This window comes from Chlorocebus sabaeus, chromosome 1, assembly GCF_047675955.1.
Source record: "Chlorocebus sabaeus isolate Y175 chromosome 1, mChlSab1.0.hap1, whole genome shotgun sequence".
Classification (NCBI taxonomy): domain Eukaryota; kingdom Metazoa; phylum Chordata; class Mammalia; order Primates; family Cercopithecidae; genus Chlorocebus; species Chlorocebus sabaeus.
Window position 1 is genome coordinate 101,267,042 of NC_132904.1, and position 11,924 is coordinate 101,278,965.

Consider the following 11,924-nt stretch of genomic DNA (forward strand, 5'->3'; position numbering starts at 1 on the left):
TGGTTGCTCAGGTGGGTCTCAAACTCTTGGGTTCCAGCAATCCTCTCGCCTCAGCTTCCCAAAGTGCTAGAATTATAGGCGTGAGCCACCACATGACCAGCCTCGCAAACAGTATTGACTTAAACTTTCTATATTATCAAGACAAATGTAAGGGCTTAACAAATGATAAGAAGGGATATAAATTTTGTTTATTATAATATTGGCATTAATGGGACTAGTGCTACACTCTTAAACATAAAACAGATTTGTTTTGATCAGATGAAATAGTTAATGAGACTTTCTTGTTAGTATCAATTTATATTTCAGTAATAAGTGAAAAAAGCATCTGAAATACGTTTTTCATGGATGTCTTTATATTTTGGACACTTGAGGTATATGTTTATTAATACCATTTTATGTACATTATGTTGTTTAATGTCTAATGATGGATTTTTTTTTAAATTTTAGTAATCATCACATTCTTTTCCAAGTAGCCTGGTTCTTGAAAGTACTTAGCTTATGTGTTGCTTATAAAGAAACACATGTATAAATACTTAATGAGTGGGTATACATCACCTATTGGGTCATGGCATATCAAACGAGCATCAAAACTCTGAAAGAGATAAATATAAGAAAAGTTAATTTTAGTCTATTTTCTATTAACCCTTTTTGTTATTGCAAAAAATGATTTTCTTTTCCTCATTCAAGTGAGATGGATTACAATAGATTCAACATTAAAGTAGCAAAAATAAATATATGTAATAACAACTGTACTATCACATTGAGACAGAATTGAGAAATTCATGGACTTACTCATTTTTTATTTCGGGAAGAGAACTTCAAGACTTTGATCCCAAGTTTCTTCTTTTATGTAAGTTGCAGAATGGTAATTGGCTTTCCCATGCTACAGAATTAGTTTCCATAAAATTTAGTCGAAATCTCTGCTGACTTCTAGTTCCAAGCATTTTATAAGTATTACACTAATGAACTCTGCAGCTTAATTTCTTTTCAATTTTTCTGTTTAAACTATACTAAGTTCCTACCACTTAGCTTATTACAATATGTCTGTAAGATGATTTAGCCAGATTCGTTTTCAAAAATAAACTAACTGTGAACCTTCAAATATATACATATATATTTTTGTTTCATGTCCATTTTAGATAAAATTAAGTACAGTAACAGAGAATAACAATTATTTTCTAATTTAAATTTGAAGTCCTAAAATTTACCCTTTCAAATAAAATGTTTGTTTTTTACAGTTCAAATTATAATATAAAATATTTTTTATAGACTTAAATTTGGTGGCATTTCAGAGGCTCGGCTGAACCCTATAGCTTGAACTTGTTAATGAAATAAAAATTTAATATCCTTATAATAGATGAAGGAAAATTATTAATCTTCATCTTAGCCAAAGACTACATTAATTAAAAGCATCGTTATCATTTAAGATCTCATGATTTGGATAATAATCATTGGAAAACACTTATTTTCATATGCATTATTGATTCCAATTACATTAACTTTTCAGAGTGAGATAAAGAGGTATGCAAATGCGTACAGTTAAATTACAGATTATGGAGCTATATTTCCCCTTTAAAGCAAGTACCTCAATCTTTCTGGATCACTGTCCTACTTTTCAACGCTTTTCAACACCCATTTACACTATCATTTTACTTAAAGGGCCAGAGCATTATTTTGAGTTGAGTGATCATGGCACATACCATAACAGATGATGCATGCACTATTACTCTCCTTCACACACTGAGAGATTATGCTAGAATAGAAGGAGATAGCGCATTCTTCCCACACTACTACAAGCACCTCAAAGGTGGATAATCAGGCCTTAGGGGTGTTCCAAGTCCTTAAATCACTTTAGAAAGAATCCTTAGCTACTGATCCACTGCTAGCATCTAACATGACCCACACATATTTACAACAATTTACCAAGGTAATGATGGAGCATCAACTTGGCAACTGTGGATTATGAAGACATCACTGGGTTGAACAAGGTCCATCCTGTCATTTCTGAGGCAAGTAATTGAAGCTATTTGAGCCTCACTAGCATTCTCCTCTGTGAAATAGATAATAGAAATTACTGCAAAAGAGTATAATCTATTTAGAAAATATAGTGGGAAGAGATAATCTTGGAGGGCTCAAAAGGCAAAGGTTATAATGTTTGGGTCTAAAAAGGAAAATATGTAGGCAGAGGAACTAGTCAACATGGCTAATGACAAAAAAAAAAAAGAAGAAGAATTAATGTTTGCAAATTCCATAATGATTGGGGGAAAGTTGTGATGACTAAGTAAAGGCTAGAAAGAAAATATCTACTACACAGCCTGCAGCATTACCTGTCCATTTCTAATAATTGGAGACAAGATCAGCTCCAGCAGATAAGGGAAAAGAAAAAGGTAGATACATGCATATTGATTTGAAAAGCATAAAAAAGGTACTAAAAATGCATAGTAATTGTTAATAAGTGTTTTTATTTTATTTTTTTCCTCTGTAGTCGGAAGTGGATAACAGGGAAGAGAGCAAGGACTTTCTAATAGTTAAATTTGGGGACAGACTGGGACACCTTTCTAATTTTCTCCAAGCCCCAACTCATATTGTAGAATAATAAATACACCAAGGATTGTTATGCTATTCTGGAAAAAGGAATAAATACCTGTGGTTGGCAATCTTTCCAACTATGTCTACATGGCAAGGTTAACATTCATACTCAAAGCAACCAAATATATCTCAAAATTTTTTAAAAAAATAACTAATCTCAATGACCAAATGAAGAGTCCATGAAGAGATTCATGCATGTGAAGTTATCTGTGATATCATTAAGAGTGACATTTCAAATCCATGGAGCAAAGTAATAAAAAATGACTTAAAGGCAATTGCCTTTTCATTTGGAAAAAAAATAAAAACTGAATGCCTACTTCACATGATATAAAAATATATATTCCAGAAGGGATTAAAAGGTAACATGAAAAATACATAAATTACAGTCCACTATAAGATAATATTGTTTTAATTTTTGTAAAATGTTTTTCTAAGCAGGACACAAATCTCTAAAACCATAAGGAAAAGGCTGAGTAATTTGTGCTCATAAAATTGAAAAAAAATAGTTCATAAAGCAAGAGATTATATGTAGTTAAAAGTATTTATCCAACGGATAGGAAATAATTATATCAAAGGGATACCTCACTCGCATGTTTACTGTGGCACTATTCACAATAGCAAAGATATGGTGTCAAACTAAGTGTCCCACAGCAGATAAGTGAATAAAGAAAATGTGGCATATAGACACAGTGGAATAGTGTCCAGCCATAAAAAAGATGACATTCCTGTTGTTTTTAGCTACATGCAGGAAACTGGAAATCATTATGTTAAGTGAGTGAAATAAGTCAGACACAGAAAGACAAGTATTGCTTGATTGTCATACGCACTATGTGGGAATTAAAAGTTGATCTCACAGAGGGAGAGAGGAGAATGACAGTTAACAGAGGTCGGGAAGGGTGTTTATGTGGGGTTGGAGATGAAGAGAGCTTCGTGCATGGGTACAAACATACAGTTAAATTGAAGAAATAAGTTCCAATGTTTAATAGCGGAGTAGGATGATTGTAATTAACAATAATGTATTGTATATTTCAAAATAGTTAGAAGAGAGGACTTGAAATGTCCCTACCACATAGAAATGATAAATATTTGAGAGGATGGATACCCTAAATAGCTTGACTTTGATCACTACACATTCTATACATGTAACAAAATATGACATGTACTTCATAAAAATGTATAAATACTATATCAATAAAAATATCTTGACTGGCTGAAGATGTTGACAAATGACATTATTAATAAATGATTGGTACTTTTCAGTATTCTACTTTTATAAAACTACTATAAATGTTTATAAGAACTGCTTTTGTAGTACTACTTTCATAGTTCTTAACTACTTTTATAGTTCTTATAAACATTAAGTGTTAATAATAGAGAATGTATTAAAAATATACTAACATATATTGAGCATTTTATCTCAGTATGTTAGAGGCATTTTATATGTTATAAAATATATGCATTATATTTTAAATGTATATTATATGTTATATATTATATTATATATTACATTATATAATATATATTATAATAATATTATATAATATATAATATTATAATATATATAATATATTATATTATATTTAAATGTTATTCATTATGTATAAAGTATATATATTATAAAGATGCCTTATACACTAACTATATGTATATAGTAGTATTATCTAATATTTACTAAATATTTACTAGATTGCAGGCTCTATGCTAAGGGCCTGTTACTTATTTAATACTCATAGTAACCCTTTGATGTTGGTACTTATTATTTCTTTTTTATAGGTTAAGAATATTTAATCTCAAAATAGTTAAATAACTCAGTCAAGGGTTCACACTATTTAGATAGCAGAAAAGTCTGACCCCAGAGCCTGTGCTTAGAAGCATATTATGTGAAGTTGTAAGTTCTTATATTGTTATTTATAATAGTGAACATTGTGGAAATAGGTGTCAACAAAATTATGATACATTCATAACATTCAGGAATATGCAGTAGTAAAAAAAAATATATATATATATTCATTAACATGGAACACAACTTCAGCATATATTAAGTGGGAGGAATAGTTACAGAGAACAATGATTCATTTAAGTTTTAAAAATTCTATTATGTATGAAGAAAAAGGTAGATACATGCATATTGACTTGAAAAGCATAAAAAGTTATGAAAAATGCATAGTAATTGTTAATAAGTGTATTTTTTTCCCTCTATGCTCTGAAGTGGATAACAGGGAAGAAGTTAAGGACTTTCTAATAGTATTTTCTTTGTTTAGTAATGTTTGAGTTTCTTACGAAGATAATATTGTCTTATATTACCATTTTTAAAAATTTAAAACCACATTTTCTTTGGAAAATATGAACAGATTGTTTTGACTATGATTTCCTAGGAATTATTGGTCTGTATGTAGCACATGCAGAATGTTTGATATATGTAATGTCATTCCTAAGGAAAATGTCACAATACTCTGAAGTAGAACACAGTATACAATGTTAGTTTTGATTAGGGTATATATATGAGTACACATGACATAAGTATTATATTTGATTAGGATATATATATGCATACAGACGTAAGTATTGTATACAACACTTATATATTATTATTAATTATATTTTTATAATTATATTAAGTATATTTTAATATTATTAATTACATATAATACATGTCTGTATATATAATATTTATGTTATGTGTATAAATATATATTATATATTTTATATATATAATACTTAAGATTGATTGTGTTAGAATTGATGTGATTATTTGAACATTTGTATGACCAATTAACCTAATGACAAATAATTCCCCATATTTAAAATATTACAAATTATCTCCAAAAACATGTATATTATTTTATGCATCAGTATCTTAAGATCAATGTGTTAAATAATGTCTCATCAAAATATAATTTTATAGTCTACATTATGTTTAACTTTGATGGCTCTAAAATGGTTGAAATGTGTCAAACAGCATCTCCTAACTCCTTTCCCTCATATACATAATTCCCTATCCTAATCCTCCTCCAAAGAAGAAGTCTCCCTGAGTTTCGTATCTACAAGTCCATTGTCTGACCCTCGGGTCAGAATGTGAGGCTCATATTTCTTTCCCTGTAATTCTTTCATGCACAAGTTTTATGGCTTCCACCTTGAGATACCATTACCAGTGAAGCTGAGTTATTATATACCAAATTTAAATGAGCCAGGAAATGTTTCTTACAATATTTCACAATTCCTAATGCAGGCGCAGGTCCTGATAGAATCCTCAAAATTGCTGTCACAGTTCAAATTGAATGTGAACCATGGAATGCTTCAATTCACATAAGAAAGATCTATCATTGCTTTGCATTTGGCATAGGGTTAATCTAAAACTGAGGTCTTAATTGGTTGAGTTGCAGTTTGGATATCCATAAATAATGCAGATATGAATTTATCTGTAATCAGCCTTTTCTGTCTTTCAGTACTAGAGGGTAGACCTTCTTATATACATAATATACATAATATATAATATAATAAAAAATATATAGTTATATATATATATATTTTAACCATGTCCTGACTATTCTTGTTTTTTGTCTTAACCTTTTACTGAAATAGCACATGCACAGAAAAGTGCACATATCACAGTACAGAGCTCAATGATTTTCAAACACTAAGCACCCTGGTAAGCAACACTCAGATGAATAAATAGGCAATTATCACCATCCCAGTTTAGTATCATTGCTGTTCATGGAGGAATTTCAGAGAAGCTGCCACCAAAGCTTCCATACCTAAGTGAGTGTTTCTAAGGAAGAAGCCTGAGAGCTGTAAGCAAAACTCTACTTCTGCTCTCTGCCAGTAGCCACATACACGCTTATGTATGCTTGCATCTGCTGCAAGCAAATGATGGTGTGACATAATAAAAAATATATATTTGGTCTCTACACCTGTCTCTTGACATAGATCTCCTAAAACCCTTGTAATTCCCTGAGTGATAGCGTGCTAGGAGCATCCTTTGTTCAATTTGATCTTTGACCCTGGTTTGTGACATAGAGCTCCTTAACTCCTTGGAATTTCGCAGGTGATAAAAGTATCTTTTGTTCTAATGAGGCAGCACTTGATAGGGTACTGGATAGCTTCAAGATGGGGGCTGGTTGCCAGGAAGACCAAGCCATGATTAGAAGCTTGAAACTTTCAGCCTCAGAGAGGCTGAGAATTGAGTTAGTAATCAATCATGCCTATGTGATGAAGCCTCCATAACAATCCCTCAACTACAGGGTTCAGAGAACTTCTGGGCACCAATATATATATGTGCTTGGTGAGTGTCACATCACAACTCCATGGGCACAGAAGCTCCTGTGCTCAGGAACCCTCAGACCCCATTCTTTGTACCTACCACTTCATCTGGCTGTTCATCTGTATTCTTTGTAATATCCTTTATGATACACTGGTAAATTTAAGTAAATATTTGCTTGAGTTTTGTGAGCTGTTATAGCAAATTATTTGATATTGAGAACGTCTGATTTATTGCTGGTTAGTCAGGAGTATAGGTGACAACCTGTAACTTGTGATTGGCATTTGAAGAGGGAAACAGACTTGTGGGGCTGAGCCCTTAACGTCTCGGATATGCACTAACTCCAGGTAGTTGCAGAATTAAACTGTAGGACAGCAAGTTGGTATCTGTACAGTTGGTGAGTCAGTTGGTGTGGGAAAACTTGATACACATTTGGTGTCAGAAATGTTCTGTGGGTAAAAATAGGTTTTCCTTTAAATGGCTTCTCTTTCTCCCCAGTCTATCAAATTTCACCCAAGTGCCTTCCACTGAAGAATTAAAATAGAAAGCTACTAGAAAGGGCATATGGTAAATAATATTTTAAGGCTTTATACTGCCACAATCAAACAACAGGTCTAGAAGAGTAGGCAAGATATTGATTATCAACAAACACAACTGGCACACTTTCTGAGTCTTCTGAAACCTAGAGAAATCATTTTTAATTGTACAAACACGATTTACTGTTGCTATGTCACTAATAGGGAGTGAAAAATTTGAAAAAAATTAATATGTTGGGGTGTTTGATATTAATTATAGGAAGTCAAAAAGACTCACAATTTCCTCTTTGCATTTTAAATTTTTAAAAAATTACACTTAATTTTTAAATTATGGATCAATATTTACACATGTTGAAAGACTGATATGAGAAAATTCCATTGTCTCATCTCCCAATTTCAATCTTACATCTGTACACCCACCTTCTTCCACCTCTTCCTTAAGGAAAATTGATACAAATTTAAAATATACCTACTTTAATCAATAAATATTTATTAGGGACATCTAAAATATAACACTTTTTCAACATAACCACAATATTGTTATTTATTATGCCTAAAACATGTATAAAATTAATTGTTTAATAACACCAAATATTTTGGCAGTGTTTAAGTATCTCTATTTGATAATTTTTAAAAGAATCAAGATCTTGATAAAATCTGTACATTGCATTTGGATGATAAATTGCAAGAGTCTCCTTTATATAGAGTCTCTCTTTCTCTCTCCCCCCTCCAACATTCCTCTCTCTCTCTAGAAGTTTATTTATTGACGATCCAGGTGCTTATGCACAGTATGAATTTGGTTGATTTCATCCCTGTTGTATTATTTAACATGTTTCTCTGTGCCATGTTACTGTTAAAAGTCTTGACCAGATTCTGAAGTGTGGTGCTGGGTACTAACACCAGGAGGCACATAAAGTCTAGCTTTTTCTCCTTTGTGTTTTTAGCTGTTATTAGATCATTATTTTTCTTGAAGTTACAAAATGCTGACATTCTGACTCTACTGTTCTTCGTTTATAATCTAGAGGAGAATTTTCACAACTTAACTAATTGGTTATCCTTAAGTACAGTTCGCAATGGAAAAGGTGGATAGACTCTTGATTTTTTTTCTTTATGTATCAGTTCTCAAATAGTTTTCTGGGACCTTAAATGTGGGCAATGTGTACTCAGTTCTAACACAATATTTAAAAGTTCTGTAACACTGAAAAAAATTATGTTTCCTCTCTGTTGATATATAAATCTGGTGGAGATGTTTGAATAATTAGAAATAATTCCCACAAAAAAATGCCTAGCTGACACTTTGCACACGGTAAAAACTCAATCCATTATTATAATCATTACTATTTGTTTAAATACTCCATATTCAGTGTTTACACATATGGCTTGAGGAAATAGAAATATTGAATATATGTATTATATAATTATATATAACAGATACATATAACATATGATATATAATACATATATCATCTTATGTATGTTATATATAATATAGATACACAAAGAGAGCACAGTAGAGTTACCAAAGGAAAAAATGTTTATTTGGCGAATGTGTTCTAAAACACTGGATTATTTTTATATTACATGTAAACAACAGCTATACTTCAAGCCCCTGTGCCATTTTTACATGCCCTCTTCTGGGTGAAGAGATTTTTAAAATGCCAGTTTTTCAGACAGAAGAGGAGATAAAGGGTTTGAGACAGCAAAACAATAGAGCTAAGAAATATAAACTTGGTCTAAGTCTTTTGACAAAATCTAACATCAGTCTGAAAATTTATCATTCTTTTCAGTATGTGTTTCATGTAAGCTTGTTAGAAAAGAAGAATAAGACTACGTATACAGATGGCTAACTCAGCAGGTGAGAGCTTGATTAATCTCAGGTCAAGACCTCATGTCTCCTACGGGCTCATTATTTTCACATGTTTTCATGTCCACAGTGTACATATTTAACCCAGGTCAGTCATTTCATAAAAGCTTATTCAGATTCATTCATAATGGGTACATTCTTGAAGTTCTAACTCCACAATAAAATAAAAATTTAAAGCACATTCATAATAATATTGGATTTTATTTTATTTTGTAGTTTCAACCACAAATTAAAACCAACAATAATGTTATTATGCCCATTATCCATTGTCTCTGTATTGATGAATTACATAGATCCATCAACTTATATTTAGGGTTTCTGATTGTCTATTTTACTGACAAGTCAATACCTTCAACTCATTGAAACCATGGAAAATTCATAAGATATGCAATAGATGTGAGTTGATATTATCAGATAGCTGTCTATCTGATAATTCTTCCCATGTGTGGGTTACTCTGACCCTTTGAGTATCAAAAAGAAAAGGTCCATCTCTTCCTAGAGAACTGTGAGATTTTCAGCATCTCTTGCAGCTAGATTGAGAGCATGTGATCTAGTTTTTTTCAAATCAGTTTTCCCCACCATAGACTTTGAATTGGAATTTAGGCCAAAAACCATAGAACATCAATTTTAGCAATAGTGGCAACATCACCAAGGCCCCAGGAATAGGAGCAGCAACAGTAGAAGCAGTGCAGTGCACAGGGAGAATACAGTATTTGGTGCTGACAGTGACAGAAGTGCAAGCTGGCATATGTGGTGTGCAGGAGCAGCAACAGCCAGACAGTTCTCACAGAGCTGATATTTGATGTGGCAACCAGTCGCTGCTAGCTGCAACCTAGCTTTTCCTCTTCTTGGCCATTTTTCCAACCTGGTATTTCAATCTTCCTGACTCTTTTGTGTACTGCTTGCTACCCTCTACGTAAATATTCTGTTTAACAAGTTTGCTCCTGTTACACAAAACAATCTAACTGGCACAAAAAGTGATCACAGAAGCTCAAGAAAATGCAGACAATCTGAGATGGATTTTCTGAACAGAGTTGATGTGAAAAACACAACTAAAATTTGGGGAAATAATTATGTTCATCCCTAGCATGCAATGGATAAACGAATGTATTCCATGCTATGTGAACTCTAATAATCTGAATAGATGTTATAATAACTTCCAATGAAATTAACCAATTCTTACTATCCAAGTTGAAAAGTTGGTATAACAAACCTACATGCAAGTTTCAGTGAAAACATTTAAATTGCATGGATATTAATGTGAAAATATGCAGAGTATGTTGTAGTTTTACCTTGGTGATTTCCTCAATAAATTTTTGTCTTGGCCGGGCACTGTGGCTCACGCCTGTAATCCCAGCACTTTGGGAGGCTGAAGCGGGAGGATCACAAGGTCAGGAGATTAAGACCATCCTGTCTAACTGGTGAAACCCTGTCTCTACTAAAAATACAAAAACTTAGCCGGGCTTGGTGACGGGCGCCTGTAGTCCCAGCTACTTGGGAGGCTGAGGCAGGAGAATGGCGTGAACCCAGGAGGTGGAGCTTGCAGTGAGTGGAGATAGAGCCACTGCACTCCAGCCTGGGCGACAGAGCGAGACTCCGTCTCAAAAAAAAAAAAAAAAAAAAAAAATTTTGTCTTGTACTTGCTTTTAAAAAATGTGATGCGTATTTTGCTATCATTTTTTCCTACATGAGTAAGTTTAAAAAGTCTTCTAACAAAGTAGAAATGCTGTGAAGAAAATAGGTGAGCCTAAGAGGCACCAAAATTATATATTAGAAAAAACATTTGAGGTAAGAAAGCGTTTTAACAGAGGTGACTACATAAAAGACATAATCGTGGTCATACACATATTCCCAATAACTGTTTAAGTGGGCTGTTCCTCAGCATGGGAAAATAAATAACAATTATGAAAGTCAGCTATTGCTAGTTTTACCAGCGGAGAGTCTTGACTATGAGTCATCCAGGTTCTTGTCGTTTTGAATAAAGAATTGGAAAAAATACACGAACAAAGCAGTGAAAGAATGAAGCAACAAAAGCACAGATGTAATGAAATGAAAGTACACTCCACAGAGTGGGAGTAGGTTAGAGCAAGTGGCTCAAGAGCTCTGGTTACAGAAATTTCTGGGATTTAAATATACTCTAGAAGTTTCCCGTTGGTTAATTGGTTACACCCTATATAAATGAAGGAGTGGGCCATGATCAGTCTGATTGGTTGTGGGAGGGGCCCAATCAGAGGCTGAAGTAAAGTTACAAAGTCATACATGAAGACTGATTGGGGGAGGGGACCAATCAGAGATACTTTCCATTTTTTATCCGGGCAAGGGAGTAGCCTCTGATCCTTTTGTTACTTGGATGTGGAGAGGTGGGGTTTTCCTTCTGATTCAGTTCCAGGAGGTCAGCTCAGTGTTAGGTTTCCTGACTCCAGACCCTATTGTCCTGTCTCACTGGTTCTGGAAAATTTCAACATTACCTGTATATGCCATATTAATTTTGAAAAAAAATCAGAAAATTGACTTGCCCAGTGCATGTGAATCACAATCAGTGTTGGCTGCCCTTGAACATCATATTGGTATAGCAGAAAGTGGCAAACATATTGAAAGACCTGAATAAGGCCATAATAAAGGAGTATGATGACTTAGTGAAGGAGCTGAGAAGTAGACTGAGTTAGAATAGATTAAG